The sequence below is a fragment of the Tachypleus tridentatus genome, unplaced genomic scaffold (genome assembly GCF_004210375.1).
Source record: "Tachypleus tridentatus isolate NWPU-2018 unplaced genomic scaffold, ASM421037v1 Hic_cluster_2, whole genome shotgun sequence".
Lineage (NCBI taxonomy): Eukaryota > Metazoa > Arthropoda > Merostomata > Xiphosura > Limulidae > Tachypleus > Tachypleus tridentatus.
This window is the reverse complement of record NW_027467782.1, coordinates 30,651,178-30,667,907: the sequence shown is the minus strand read 5'-3', so window position 1 is coordinate 30,667,907 and position 16,730 is coordinate 30,651,178. Positions and strand designations below refer to the sequence as shown.

Below are 16,730 nucleotides of genomic sequence, written 5' to 3'. Positions count from 1 at the left end.
GGTCACAGAAAATGTTAACCCTTATCACTAATCTCTGTAACTGTTGAAGGCCTGTGCAAGGGAACTTGCACTATCATTAACAAATTGTTTTATATTAGTTAAAGGGCCACTCTGACTTTTTTCACAACAAATAACAAAACAAAACATGATAATTTTTTACTCACTATCTAAACATGGCTATCTTTTGTTAGAATTTTATATTGCTCTGTACCTTTTTCATTTGTCTGAATCTCTTGAGTATCTAATATGATTCACAATAGGTATTCCATGAATTAAAAAAACAACAACATGATATAGTACTATACTTGTACTAACATAAATTAATATGTAAATCACGAGTACTAAGTCTTCTGTTTACAATCAGTAACAGGAGTAATGTTACAAAAATTCTTCTTCATTAACAAATGTTTACTAGTAGTTCCAGTGCTGTAAACATCTACAAGTTTGGGATCTTCAAAATTGGTATTTCATATAACAAACAAATTAAACAAACAGAAGCAGAAACAGTATAGTGCCAGAGACAAAAAAAAACCCTTAATGTTTAATTACATCTCTCCCATGAGCAGTCAAATTTATAAATGAAAAGCATGAATGATATTAAAAAAAGCAACACTTAATGACTGTAATTATGAAAAAAAATGGATCTTAACATATTTTTCATGAAGTATGTATTATTCACACAAACAAAGTAAATTATATTACCTTATTATTAACTGCAATGGACTATTCCACTTAAACCTCTTTGCAAAGAAAAAGTATTTAACTACACCATCTACCACATAGTGGGGTTTATTTAATGTAAAGTACAAAAACTGTTGAAAATTATACCCCATAATAACCTGATGATGTATCATTCATTATGAGCCTAAAATGTACAGTACAACATAGCTAATAATTATTTTATCTAATTAGTCAATTACAATTCAACCAGTAGCATACTTATATGACAAGTAAAAGGCACAATTTTAAATGTTTCATAAAAGTTAAGCACAACTAACTTCTTCCAGTGTCAAATTATTAGAGAAACATGTCAAACATTATTCCCATTTTTAAGATTCTTTAAAAGTCCTTTTCCCATTTGTAGACTATCCTATCAAACATTTCTTTCAAGCATGAGATGTGTGAGATTTATTACTAAATAAACTGAACACTGGCTTTCAGATACGCAGCACGTAAATTGGTTTAATATTAAGTAAAAATCAGCTGCCAGCTCTAAGTGTCTGATGTAAGTAGAGGATGAAAAGTCTGTTTATACAATGACAAACAAATTATACTACTGTGTAATATTACTAGACATATTTGTCTTGTATATGTAACAAATAAACTGAATTATTCTATAGTAGTAACATCATATGCTCTTCTGCATTAGTTTGGTAAACAACTTTGTCAAATTATTTAGCATCACAAAACAGTCACCTTATAGCAACATCAAGGTACAGCACAGTGACAATCATTTAGCCACTTTTTCATGGTTGTAGTACTGTTTGTTTGTTTTTAGCATCTCCCACTACATTAGAGTATTACCATATTAGCACATAACCATTTTTTATTCCCTTGTCATAATACTGTGATTTTCTAGTGTCTGCCATTAGGTTGCAGCAGTTGTGGTATAGTAACAATCATTTTACCATTTATGGATTATTATAACACAATGTATTCTTAGCACCCTTCATTATGTTACAGCATACCAGTCAACTATACCTAAATTATTGTACATTATACTAACTGTTCTCTCCTGTATTGTCTGCTTACCATTTTACTTCACCACATACCAGGTTGGCAATTTTACTTTGCATCCACATGAAAATGTTTCTTCCAGTAATAACTGGGACCACACTTGAAAAACTGTATTAAGTACCATTCTAAAATCTCATAAAGGCCCTTGGTGTTTGTTTTGAAAAACATCTTTACAGATATTGTTTATACAGATGACTCTCTTAACACAACTATATCAGTGTGTTGAATCATAAAGAAGACAGTTTAGATCTATCATAGCTGCTATTTATTATACTACAAGGTTTGTTTATATTCTAATATCTGTATGTAACTTTACAATTAGTTGTTAAGTTATATTCAGAAAACACAAGGAATTCAGTTGTGTCACAACAACAGTTTATTAGATGATTCAAGTTCATTTTCTACTATCTATATATTACCTTGAGACCAAACAGTTATGAGCTAGCTATTAAATCAAATGGAAAATTAGAACAGAACTATTACATGTACCACAATAGCAACATGTTAATTTACCTAGTGATTTCTTGAAATGTCTACATTCATACTATAATGAAGTTTTTTTTCCCTAAATTTCTAAATCAGCTAGAAACCTTATGAATTTTATTTTTTTTTATATTAGAAAATATTTCAGTGTTTGTCTTATATTGTAATATTTTACTTATAATTTCACTCAAGGTATAATTATTAATAGACTAATACACTAAAATCTGCCAGACAACAATGACCCGTGTTTAATGTCTTTTTTTATTATTTGTGTTATGATCACAATTTAATTATAATATCAAACTTCCTCAGAATCACACTCTTTCCCTATTCTATAACAAAATAAATGGGCTAAACAAAAAGTAATTTAAAACTGAGAAATAAAGCAACATATGGGTCAAATAATTTTAATAATTTAGTGTTATAAACGTTTTTGTCTCTCACAAAATTTTAAAACTATATAGCCAAACAATTAAAAACTGGTCAATACATTTTGTTAGAAATAAGTAGAAAGTGCACTTCTTGGCCTAATTTCCCTTTATGGCAGACATTAATATGGTAAGCTCTGCTGCTAGAACTATCCATTTTTACCAAAACTGTGGTAATGATGAGAATCTTTATATTTTATTAATGTTAACTGAAAGCCTGGTTCAGTCACTTCTCAGAATAATTGATATCAATGTTCTTGACATTGAACAGTCACATTTTACTAATTCATTAAACACACAAAAAACTGAATGGATACTTTCCATCAAGCCAGTAATTATAGGAAACCAAAATATGTAACAAAGGGAAGAATTAAGTACAATTATACTAATCACTGTTTGATGTTAACTGTCTGAGCTGTTTTAGGGCAGTTTCTACCAACTTCTTCTTGTCCTGCTTCTCTCACCCTTAAGGGAGTAAAGAACATTAATTCACACTAAAAGTATGGATAGGTCAAATTAATATTTTAAAAAATTAGTAAATTATATTATTAAAATTGTACAAATCCTTTTCATTCACAAGCCTGAACAAGACCTACCTAAAAAAAAATAAGACCCTTTAAAAAAATGTTGCGTTATTTGAAACTTGTATTTTTTATCAATAATTTTATTTCTAAAACAACTTGAAAGGTAGTTATACACTTTTCATAAATAAATAAACTTTGGTTCAAAAACATGCATTATAAAATATAAAGTGTAAACACACCATTGGAAAGTAAAAAAAACAAACAAACTTTTTGTCTTTATAACACAAATTCATCAATCAATCAACTCTTTTACAAGTCTGCACACACACAAATTTGCCCAAAACAATGTTTTAGGTAACACTGCATAACAAATCATTTGCTACTAGAGAAAACTCAAGTGATTCTTGGTAGTTAAATAGTTTTGGTTTCAGATACGTAATCAGAATTTGTCCATCACCTCTAGATTTTAAGATACTGTAGTATCTCACTACTTTATCAACAATATGTGTAATACCATACAATCAGCTCAGTTCAATAGGTTTATACTGTGAAATTAAGTTTACATAGAAAGTTTAATGAACAAAAGGAATAAATTTTTGATAACTTCAAACAGTAACTGTATTGTATTGGTGTAAAACTCCATATATATTGTTTATATGTGCTACTTGTTCTTGATAAAATTATAATGACTTGCACCAATTTTGCTTCATTCCCATGTTCACCTTTTCTGCACAGGAATATTTGAGGAGTCCCTCAACTGAGCTTAAAATGGGCAGAGTGATACACCTCTCTCTCAACTGCTTTTCACTCACTCACTCAGTTGGTTACTTTGTCTGGCTCTGCCCACACTCAAAACAAAGTCCATCTTCCTCACATCATACCTGTGATATAATCACTTTCACTTCAAGTAAAGTCCAAAAACCACCTAAACAGTTTATGCTACATTTGTGTTGTACAGTTTCCAAATCTGGCTTCACACAGTGGCTAAATCAAAGAAGAGCAATTGTGTCATTTAGAATTTCAATGATACAGTGTGAGCCCAAAGATCATCTAACTTACTGTTATTTTTGCATTAATATTTCTGGATATTCAGACAAAACTAAACAATACACTAAATATCCAGAGATTGCATCTGTGATGAAACCAGTACCTCATGGGGATGATTTTCTTGTGTCACATCCAGCAGCAAAGTGGGAAATAGAAGTTATATTAGTAATTTTACCCCTGTGGCATCTCAGCATAAACTGCCTCATCTGATCACACAAGATGAACTAAATGATCAGATTTGTGACTTGTTTTATACTGAAACAGCATGGGGAACTTTCATTTACGGCAATGGAATTTATCATAAAAGTCTTGCTTCTCACGTCAGCATGCAAGATACTTTGTGTTTCTGTACAAATGTTGATGCACTAATTGAAGAATCAAGTACTGATTATAGTCTCAAGAAAGAAAACATTTTACCAATACATCTTAAGTTAGTGTGAAAACTGTGCTTTTACATAATGGGAACACTAAGCCATTGGTTCCTGTTATTAATGCTGTGAACATAGTAGAACATGCAGCTTATTCCTGAAGCAATCAAATATCCACTTCTGCTAAGTCTATAAAGTGAGTAAACCAAACACTGTAGCTTTTTGTCTGTCTGGGATAGCCAATATCATAAAATTAATTAGAAAAAAACGGAATGGCCAGTGAGAGAATTACGTTCCAGGAAAACAGAAAGTTGAGTTCCAACTTTCAGTGAATCATCAATATATGTTTCTTTCATCACTCCATCTATCTTATAAGTTTCAAAAAGTTAGTGAAGTAAAAACTAAAAGGTGGTATCTTTGTTGGGCCACAGATTTGGGAAGTGCTGATGAATGGTGATTTTGAAACACTACTCAGTCAGAAAGAACTTACTGCTAGGAAATCACTCAAACTGGTTGTTAAAGTTTTCTTAGGAATTTACAGAGATGAAAACTATGTTGTGATGATTAATGATATCCCTGAGAACTAGAGGAAAACTGGGTCCAAGATGTCACTAAATTTACACTTCTCACATTTTAATTAAGCTTATTATCAAATATCTAGGTGCAGTGAGCAATAATCTTGGTGAGCACTTCCCTCAAGTTATGTCTATAATAGAACAGTAATATCAAGAAAGACAGTGGAATCCTGTGATGATGGAAGATTACTGTTGATTCTTATAGCATGAAACTAAAACATACATAAAAGATACAAGTCTGTCAGGTATTTTGTAAAAGAAATAAAAAATAATACCATGATGAAAGTTTTAAATATAGCTTAAGTGTATTTTCAGTATATAATTACATGTTGTTTTTGAACATTCTTAAATGCAATTTTCAATAAATAAATAAAGTTATCAGAGTGTTATTTTCATAATATATAAGAATATTTAGAATAAACCTAACATAGCTCAAAACTAGAGGTGATCAGTAATATTCAACAATTTTAGAATCAGGATCAACAAACTACTCATGAACAGTTGTATTTTTATTGTGGTAGAGAAGCTTCTTTTGTGCACAGTGTAACTTCTAAACATATAATTACTGTGCAAAATTACTCAAACACTTATATGCTTTACATATTTCTACAAATTACTTTCATTGAATGACTTAAGGATATTTCAACACACAAACAAAACCATGAATTTTATCTCATAACTAAAAGCTGGTAGTTAAAACCATATGTAACTTCTGTTATAAAGAAGCTTACACATAGAACAACCTTAAATATAAAATTTTCAAAATTACTTACAGATCAACCTATACAAAATATATACTTCATGATATTCCTACAAGTATCTATATTCTTAGTTATGCCAACTAACAAGACATGCTTTAACAGATATGAGGTGTTCTTTCATTATAAAAGCCTAGACACCTAGTTATCATAAAAAAAGGTGAGGAAAACTATCGTATTTATATGCAAGAAAGTATCAATTAATTGTGCAAATTTGTGGTAAGCACTGTTAAATATATGAATAAACAAACATTCTGAATTCAAGTGGTTTTCTACTAAATGAAACTAATTATGGCTAAATTAACTAACACATTCATGATTATTAACTTCAAAATGTAAAATAGAATTTTAATTATAAACATTATACCATAAATTTAAGATTTTATTTCTATCTACCTTAGAAAAATAATATATTGATAATATTTATCTACTTTGTATTCAATGTTTTATTACTCTCACATTACACGTGGAGATGAAAATCTAAGAATGTTTATTTAATTTGAAGCATTGGAACCTATCATCTTGTGAATATGTGCAAATTGTATGCATGTATGATTAACTGACTACACAACAGACATTCAACTATTATTAAACTCTAGACAGTTAAAACTGATTCATTAATAATTATGGTATTAATACAGAAAATTCTCAGGTTATGTTTAATATATTACAATGATAAAAAACATCTATGGAGAGAAACTTTTTGGTAATAAAATCTACAACTTTTTCCAACTTCTGATCAAAACAAAATACCTACATAGTTCAAATAAAAATTAAATGAGTAATGAATATTATGTACATCTAACATATCACCATACTAATGATGATCAGAAGGGTGTCATGGAACCCTCAATGCAAGCAAAGTTTTTGCTATAATCCCAAACACAAGATTCAGCTGCTTAGAAGGTTTAGTTTTGTTCTAAACACATACCTTAAGATAACAATGCAAAATAATCCTCATAAACAAATATATAATAATCAAACAATTTAACCAATACTAAAAATAAACTAACATTAAAGAAAGAAAAAATAAAACATTACTTTATTCAGAGTGTACAACTATTTATCATCTTACCTTCATTCTTTCTAAATTTGTATTTACACCTGTTAAAGGCTAGTTGAGAAACTAAATAATACTTAACTTTTAATTTAAAAAATGAAACTTGACATCTTGCAGGACATGTCTTGGAGTAAGACACCAATGGTATCAGGTATCTTAAGGGCAACATATGACTAGGTAACTAAACATACAACTTTTAAGGTGGCTATATGTTTTCATTTTCCTTTTTTAAAAATCAAAACATGCATAATAATTATTGGAAAGACTAACAATTTATAATAAAGCAGTATAGAGTGACATTTAACTTTGATTACTTTTATGTTCCACTTACTTTTCAAGCAGAACTACAGCAACTTGTGGGTTTACCCTTCAATACTTACTATTTTCTTGTCCATAGTCATGAAAGTAGGTTGCCCAGTCCCATGTCATGAAAAGATCTAGAAGTTATAAGAAAATATAACTAGAAAAATTCTACAAGAAAAATTCCAATGCACCAAAATAAAGTAAACTGTTATATGTAAATTAACTAACAAAAATTACAAGAAGAAGGAATTGTACACCGTAAGTCAGAAAGTAATAATAAGAAATCAGTTTTAGTGAAAGGAGACTGATGGACTCTGTGACTAAACTAAAATAATTGGAAGATGTGATATCGAAAAATATATGTAACTATTTTACGTAGTGGAGTTTCTACAGTTAATACATCTTTAATTATATTTATTTGTTTGTTTTTGAATTTCATGCAATGCTACATGAGGGCTATCTGCATTAGCCATCCCTAATTTAGAAGTGTAAAACTAGACAGAAGTCAGCTAGCTATCCCTAATTTAACAGTGTAAGACTGGAGGGAAGTCAGCTAGCTATCCCTAATTTAACAGTGTAAGACTGGAGGGAAGTCAGCTAGCTATCCCTAATTTAACAGTGTAAGACTAGATGGAAGTCAGCTAGCTATCCATAATTTAACAGTGTAAGACTGGAGGAAGTCAGCTAGCTATCCATAATTTAACAGTGTAAGACTGGAGGAAGTCAGCTAGCTATCCATAATTTAACAGTGTAAGACTGGAGGGAAGTCAGCTAGCTATCCCTAATTTAACAGTGTAAGACTAGACGGAAGTCAGCTAGCTATCCATAATTTAACAGTGTAAGACTGGAGGGAAATCAGCTAGCTATCCCTAATTTAACAGTGTAAGACTGGAGGGAATTACGTACTTTACATTCACACTTAGACACAACTAGCTATCATCTGATCTTAACATTAGTAACGGAAGGTGTATTTAATGGGCTAAATATAAGCATTGGGTGTAAAACATTATTGTAACAAAGGCTTAGTTGAAACACTACTCCACTGAAACCCTTGGTAATTTTTATCTTACTTTTGTCTATACCTCAATGTTAATAAACAACTGAAAAAAATATAAATAAAATGCTATCTAACTTATCATGGTGCAATAAGTGAGCCTAGGGTATTATTTGTTTTATAATTAAGCTTAAAAATGTACTGTGCAATAACTTACTCTAAGCTCAATAAAGACAAAATATCAATTCTAAATCTAAATAATTTCTGAATTAAATTGTTTTGTTGTATTACCAAAGTTGACAAGAATAAAAAACAAACCAATAAATACATGAAACATTCACAACATAAATACCATAGTTGACTTAACAATATCAATTGGTAGTTTTGTTGCAAAACAATGATATAAATTGTAGACCATTACTATTAAAACAAAGAAGCATGACACAAACTGTTTATTATATATATTAACACCAGAGGGACATTTAGAGTGTTCCTTCTACCACACACATTATACTCTTTAACACTGTAAATACCTGACAGCCATAAAGCTTCTTATTTCCAAAGAATGCAACATGTAGATTTTCAATGTTTTCAGTTTACTAAAATGTTTAGTTAAAATAAAGTTATTTCAATTTTTAATTCCATCTCATGCTACGTTTATCATTTTTTATAAAGTACTTCATAACTTAATGTTTCATGAAAAATTCAAAATCTTCCTATTAACAGTAAGCAGAGCCAATCTTTATACATATACTCAAAAGGTGATATACAAAACTAACTTTTATCTCTGTATTTCTATAGACTGATGGAACTTTTAGGTGAATAGGTCTATTCAGATACCAATAACTATTTTGAATCTATTCAATGTTACACAGCATGGCTTTCAAATGCATCACTAAACTTTTGGAAAAGAAATATCAATAACTAACATACTGAGCAAGAGCAAGAATTTAAACTGAACAAAATACACTATTCATTTCAAGCAGGCCAAACTAGCCTAACAATCCTTTGACTGTTTATGTACATGTAAAACTGAATGAGTGCTTAAATCTTTATCAGTACAACATATAACCCAATAAAGGTGACATAAAATATCTTAACTCGATTGACTATTCTTTTCTTAGGATAATAAAGAGGAATGATTAGTAGGGCACATTACAAGTACAGATGTTGATGTCATTTATGTCAATAATAACAGAAGACATTCCTGTCATGTTTAGATGTACATAAAAGAATGTGTGCATTACATGAAAGATGGCAGTGACAACAGTTAAAAATGTTAAAACAGGTTTCACAGAATAGAAAAATAAAAAGGAATGGGAATTACAGAAAATGATAATGTAAAGAAATATATAGGAAACAATACTAATATATGGGAAATAGAAAAATTAATAAAAATATAGGTTATATTAATATACAGGTAACAAAAAACTAATATATGGGAAATAATAAAATGAATAGAAATATTGGTGATATTAGTATATAGGAAACAATCCTAATATACGGGAAATAGAAGCTGAGCCTTGAATACAGTACTGTAGTCCATATATAGAACAAGCAAAGCAGTGACAGCACCAGATCAGACCAACATAATGTCAGCAAACTTGTTCCTGTGAATACCAACATGACCAGTTATCCAGAAAAACTGGATGTGAATAGAAGATAGAAGAAAAATAGGCCAGCCAGTGTTGAATATTGTGAAAATAAGGTGAGAATTAACACAAAGCGATTCTCTGACCAGTAGAGAGTGAAGAGAGTTGGTATAAATAGAACAGTGAGTGTACTGTGTAGCTTCGATATCATTCAGAACAAAAGAAATGCCATATAACTTGACAGTGAACACAGAAACTGTAGAGAGGATATTGTACAAAACCACCTAGCTGCATCAAACCATGGCAGATCCAATAGACTTAACTGATTTTAAACCATCTGTATAACTGGGAATGAAAGAATGGTTCAAAAGATGTTTGGCAATGAAAACAGTACAACCAAATGGAAATATCAACCTTCCTCAGATGACTCAGAAAAAGGCAACAGGCAGAGGTGGTAATAAAACATAGTGTGGTGGGCTGATTGATGGAAAAAGCAACATCAATCTGCGACATACTGAACTCAGTCAGCTTCACCTAAATATGAAGACCAAAGGGAAGAATGGCAGACTGTATATTCCCAAAAGTATAACCAGTGGAACCCAGTGTACAGACTCTGAACTGGAGACATATGGAAAGACCCTGTTCAAGGCTGAAGTCTCAGATGGTGAATAGGGTACAGCATCTTCAAGGCCAAGGTCCTGGCAGAAACTTAAATAAGAGACAAATAGTTCAGTTTTGAACAAAAAATCAATCTGCTCCACAAGAGGTGGAAGAAGGGATCTGGATGTTGAAGATGTTCAGTGCCGTTGTACACTTTGTATTTCAGTCGGTTGGTTAAGTTTTACTACTGTATATATTTGACAATTACATCATTATATTGGGTCAGAAAGGCATTGTAAAGTAATAAAATCAAAAGCAGCCAATCAGGAAATGTTTAGAAAACTGAGACTGTGCTAAAATAAAAATTGTTATTGCATTTTCACAATCTGCAATCATTTTGTATGTCCAACATTTGTTTCACTACTTTCATTACAGTTGGTGTTATGGTGGTGAAGATGAGAGAGCAAGTTTAGAGTTCTATGAAAAATAAATAAAATGATATTCATTAAGATGGTATTATAAGTAAGGTTAATTAAACATAAAAACCATGAAATGAGCACAATTAATTTTATTCTTAGCATGAAAAGTCACACTTTACACAGAATTACTTGACAGAGAATTCACAAATTAATGGATGAATGTTTTATGAAAGCAATTTACTTGAAATATAATTTCAGTTAATAAATGGCTTGTAACTTTTACATAAACATTTGCCAAAACTCATGATGATACACTTTGTATATTTAGAACATTTCAGTAGTTTATGTAGTTTCATGGTTACATGGAGATTACAGAACTGGTCAGAATGACGAAGCACACATACAGGTTTAATAGAATATAATTTAATTGATAAAGGAATGTGTATGTGGATCACAATCAGTAGCCTGAATGTTTTTGTTTGAAGTGCATTTTTTTAAATTCTTCAGATACACTTGCCGTTTTGGAAACTTCTAGTAAGCCTAATTTTCTTTTCACTTTTGATAAAACACCACCAGTGACTTCATCAGGAAAACTGCTCTTGATTGGATGCTGTAAAAAATTACTTTTCATAAATGTACTTGCTACAGTTAATTTTAAACATGAGTGAGGAATAAAATCAGGAGAATGTTTATAATACATAATATAAAGTTTGTTTTCAATGGCCCATAATTAATCTTTTTGTTAAAATACAGTTTACTACTAATTATTTGGTATTGGAAACTTTTGTATTAAGGTGGTTAATTACCTCAGACACATTTCAGTTACATTGTTAACCATACTGTTGGCAAGTCTTTCTGCAATTTTATATCAAATCTTATTTCTTTATTGAAGAAATTATAATAAAATAAATAGATTTTATAATCTTAAAATCCCTTTCTATGGGAAAAGATTAAGTATAGAAAATCTTAATGGTTTACATAAAAAACATAATTAAAGAAAAAGTTATTAATTCAAATTCTGTTAAACATTCATGAAACAAAAAGTAACTTCTGAATTACAAGGTGACGAGTGCCTGCAGGATCAAACTACTTCATAAGAAAGATAATCAATATATCTTGCTCTGATCCACCAAATACTTATGAAGTGGTGTACAACTTTGGTCTTCATGCACAAGAAGAAATAGTGATGTATAAAGGACTGTTCAGAGTGATGCAACTTAAACTGATTATCAAGTAAAAACGAGGAAGTTATCTTTCTATTCAAGCCACTAGTTGGTCCTCGATAGTCTTCACTTGAAATATTGTGTGAGCTTTCTCTGAGTAGTGACACTGATTTGTTGTAAATTGTTCACACCACAGCTACTAAAGTTACTCCAGGGATGGAAGGTTATATTAAGATCTCTTTATAAAAGATCAACAGACAAGGTTTTCAGTATGTTTAAGTGGGTGATACTAATGAATCAGGGAGATAATCCTGTCAGTGTACTATGTAGTGCTGGATTGTGACTCTACACCATATTTTATGCACAATATCTTAAGGAAGATCCAGAGGCATGCTCTCCCAGAAATATTTAAAATCAGAAACACCATTCTCTCTATTTTCTGGTCTCTTTTAAAATAAGGGTATAAAAAGTGATTAAATTTGCAATGAACATGTGATTTTGTGTTTCCTTCATTAGGTGTAAAACAACGTTTCATAAATGTTATATCTTTTCTCCTTTTGTAATGTGAAGATGCCTTTGAAGTAGGCAAAACTCTTTGGTAAATATAATTTTTGTGGGGGAGTGGGTGGGGTGGTTTGATTTACTGACTGAATATGAAACAACATGACTACATTTAATTTCGTATGATTGAGTAGAGAATGCCCATTAAGTACATACTACTGACCATACAATCTACATTACATTTTCTCTCTCACAATAAAGTATTTAAAATGACTTTAAAACATATTCCTATAATTAAGAACATGAAAAGTTCAGTTAAAATAATGTTGATGACTGAAATTTTACAAAATAAAAAAGCTTGTTGACAAGAAATGTACAAAACCAAAGAAACTAGATAGAATTAGGTAGATTCTCTGTTTTCAACTGAAATACGTGATTGACTTACCTGGCAACTTATGAAAAGCATGTTAAGAGCATTAAAAAAAAGAAGAGAGAGAGAATAGACTTTATTGAAATATATAAAATATTCAGGAAGGATGAATGTGTTGTGATTTCTTGTGATATATCTAAAAACCAAAGGATAAGAATAAACAAGTTTGGGATTTTAAAAAGACACACTAGATTTTAGGTAAGACTAATTTTATCCTCTTAACAAGGTGTCATGCATAAACAATAAATTATCACTAGCATTAGTGTACAGCAACACCTTGCAAGATAGGAATAGACTCCAAGAGTGCATCCAGTGGCAAAGACAGGGTGGGCACATGCTATTCAACCAACAATGCCACCCCTACATGCGCTCATCCATCACACAGCCTGTCATTTCTGTACAAAAAAAAAAAAAAATACTGAAAGGTAACTGTATTGGCAGGTTACTGGTATATTTCCTGTAAGGAAAGACATGCAGAATGGTAAGAAGCAATCTGTGTTTTGATGTCATCCAGATTACAACGTAAACCTTGACAGTTCCATTGTATCAAGTTGGACATTATTACTTATGTGCAGGTAAGTTGGGTGGAGAACCCTTCTGTTTTCGTCCATGTCTTTTGTTCTTTACTGTCTTTATTTGAGGGAGGTCTGTCAACCTCCATGGATCCTGTCCTGGGTCGATTGGGTAGGTCTATGCTGTTTAAAGAGGATTCCAGTGACTGGGGACAAGAACAAATGATCCTTTGCATCTTGTGGTGGGAGAAGATGATGCACCCAAAGAAATGCCTGTACCCAGAACCAGAGGAAGTGGATCTTGGGATTTGTTGGAATGTATGTTAGGGACAGAGATGGATGTTAAGCTAATTCATCAACTTTTTTAACAATGCAGGTCAAAATCCTTTTCATTTGGTTTGAGAATGATTCTTTTGGAGACACAGAGATATCTGTCTGCACTCCCACTGTAGTTGTGGGATGACATGCAGCAGCCATACATCTGAGATGAAGTGCTGGACAGCAATTTTCAAGCCTCAGGATAAGTAATGTTATGAATCGTTTTCAAATGCTGCATCTCTTTTCTTCTAACCATTCTGGGCAAGAATGAGCACAGTTCAATGAACCACAACATGACGTCTTTGAGCGACCGAAACACTGACACTGGAAATATCTGAGAGGGTTTGTAATGTATGGCTATACCCTGCAATTAAGATAACCTGCCTTGATTGTGGCAGGTTGATGTGGTAATATAAATATCAGAATAAGGATGTGTTACACTCACACTGGTGGAGAGTTGTTGAATGCTAATTTACACATGTGGCATACATGTGTAATTAGATAGTAATTCACAGCTAGTAGTGAGTGACAATCTGTGCACGAGAAGGAAATCATATGAAAAATAGCTATAACTGTGAAAAGGGTGGGTAATTGCACTGGAATTTCAATGTGTGTTTTTTCAGTAAAACTTTACGTGTTATGTTATTTTCCTCATTCTAACTCTACACCTCATACACCATGAAAAGAAAACATATTGTCCTTTTTATTTTCAAGAATGACTTCACGACACATTTGACTATCTTAAATAGCTTTAAGCCCTTTACAATATATGTATATTTATGCTTAAATTTTATTGCTCTTTGAACTGTGTCTAACTAATGATATCACCACACAAGTTGTGAACCACTTTGTAAACATGTAGCTTACGTTACCTGAAGAAATTATGTAATGCATTGGTTACTAATGAGCATATCACAGGAAAACTTTTTTTTTTTATTTAACCTAATCTAAAACTTATATTTTATTTACCTTTATAATAATAAATAATACACATGAAAAACTAGAAATATAGTACTTACCTGGGTCTTTTTTTTATCAACTCTCAATTAAAACTATTATTATAATGGTATTACTGTACTAAATGATTTTTAGTTAATCAAAATTGCAACAAAGAATACAAAATAACATGCTTAAAGCACATATTGTCCTAGGACTATCAAAATTTTCTGGCTTTCTTACCATTCAGTAAGACTCAATAAAAATTTAGCTAAACTTGCCAATGTGTTTCCTGTGGAAATAAAATTTGCACTGGAAGCAAAATAAACAAACTCCTGTACAGAAAATTATGTAATATAATATTTGGATTTCTGTTGGTTAAAAGTAATATAGTTTTAAATATCAAAGAGAACTAAATATTGGAAACTTGTGAAAGAGAAAACTTAATTATGGGTATGGCTAAAGGGACTTGATTTTCTAGTTTATAGCACTGTAACCAAATAAGATTGAAGGCTATAAAAAAAATTATACTTTGTCTGAGTAATAACAATATTATAATGAGCGACTTATGTCAAATTTTGTACTTCTTGGACAAGTGGTCAATAAATAAGATTGATTGATTGATTGATTGATTGATTTAGTGTTTTATGGCACAAAGCAGCGAGGCTATCTGCGCCAGACATTCGGTAAAAATGTAAAAAAAAAAAATAAATAAATAAATAAATGTAGTAATAGACATAAATGGAACTGAAGGTAAAACAAAAAAGTATAAAACCAATGTTGACACCTAGTCTACAATGTTAAGATAAAAGGTAGAGTATAAGAAGTTGTAAGGTATTTACTCTAGCAAAAAGGTAATGATCATAACCCGCCAGGAAGATTAACAGGTAAGTTCAAGAACCACCGTCAATCACCTGAAGTTGGCCTTTCCAGTCCTGGTTCTGGGTTATGTGTCATAGCAGCTATTATCAAAATGTAAAAGAAAGTAAAAGTTTTAAAAGACACTCCGCAAAATCGTAATAATGAGTAGCCAAATGTCCAGTAAAAGGATAAAGTCAAGTAAATGGAGTAAAATTTGTAGAAGTAATTGAAGATAGAAGCAAAACGGCAATTAAGACAGAAAATGGCGTAAAAACCAATGTTGACATCCAGTCAACAAGGTTGTAAAGAACTACCTGTAGCAGAATGGTAATGATCGTAACCCGCCAGGAAGACTAACAGGTAAGTATAAAACCACCGTCAGTCACCTGAAGTTGGTCTTTCCAGTCCTGGTTCCGGGTTATGAGTCAATATGGCCAGTACTAAAAGTTAATTAGTAAAAGTGTGAAATGATATGCAGTAAAAGTATAATAACAACTCGCCAGGATGACTAACGAGTAGTTCAAACGGATAGTTCAAACAGGAGCGTTAGTCACCTGAAGTTGGCCTTTCCAGTCCTGGTGTCGAGTTATTTAATGTTCTGGCCATTGTCCAATGTCAAATTGAAGGAGAAAGATTAAAACTGTAAAAAAGGAACCACAATTAAAAGGTGTAATGAATAAACATGCAACACTTAAATGAGATTAAAAGGTTAATGGCCATTAAAAAATTAAAAACATTATCAAGGTGGACAGAGTCACCATCACCAATAACTCTGTCCAATGTTACAGATTGACCCTGGGAAAAAATATGTTTAAAATATTGCCGTCGTTGAGAATTGTAACGATGGCAAGAAAGTAAAATGTGGCTGATAGTGATTTGAGTGTTACACAAATTACACATTGGTGCATCAGTTCCAGATAAAAGAAAATGATGAGTTAAAAACTGTGACCAATGCGTAGCCTAGTGAGAACAACTTCCTCCTTCCGAACTTTACGGAAGCTAGATGGCCAAAGTCCAATTTTGGGTTTGATTTGAAAAGTTTGTTGTCACGTTGCTCACTCCAAGTGGACTGCCAGCTGGCACGGAGCCGACCCTTGAAGATAACACCATAGTCCATGTAC

At 31.5% G+C, this 16,730-nt stretch overlaps 1 long non-coding RNA gene across 4 annotated transcripts; it reads right to left on the bottom strand.

The window, feature by feature from the left end:
• Positions 1 to 2,100: 2,100 nt before the first annotated feature.
• Positions 2,101 to 9,390, bottom strand: LOC143242716 (uncharacterized). Of its 4 annotated transcripts, XR_013023165.1 has the most exons (3): positions 8,811 to 9,390; positions 7,361 to 7,417; positions 2,101 to 4,053 (listed from the first exon to the last, which is right to left on the bottom strand). It is a non-coding gene; the product is annotated as an uncharacterized LOC143242716 (long non-coding RNA). The 4 variants fall into 4 exon arrangements; XR_013023166.1 differs by lacking the exon at positions 8,811 to 9,390 and having other exon boundaries at positions 7,312 to 7,461; XR_013023164.1 differs by lacking the exon at positions 8,811 to 9,390 and having other exon boundaries at positions 7,361 to 7,461.
• Between the last annotated feature and the right edge of the window lie 7,340 nt (positions 9,391 to 16,730).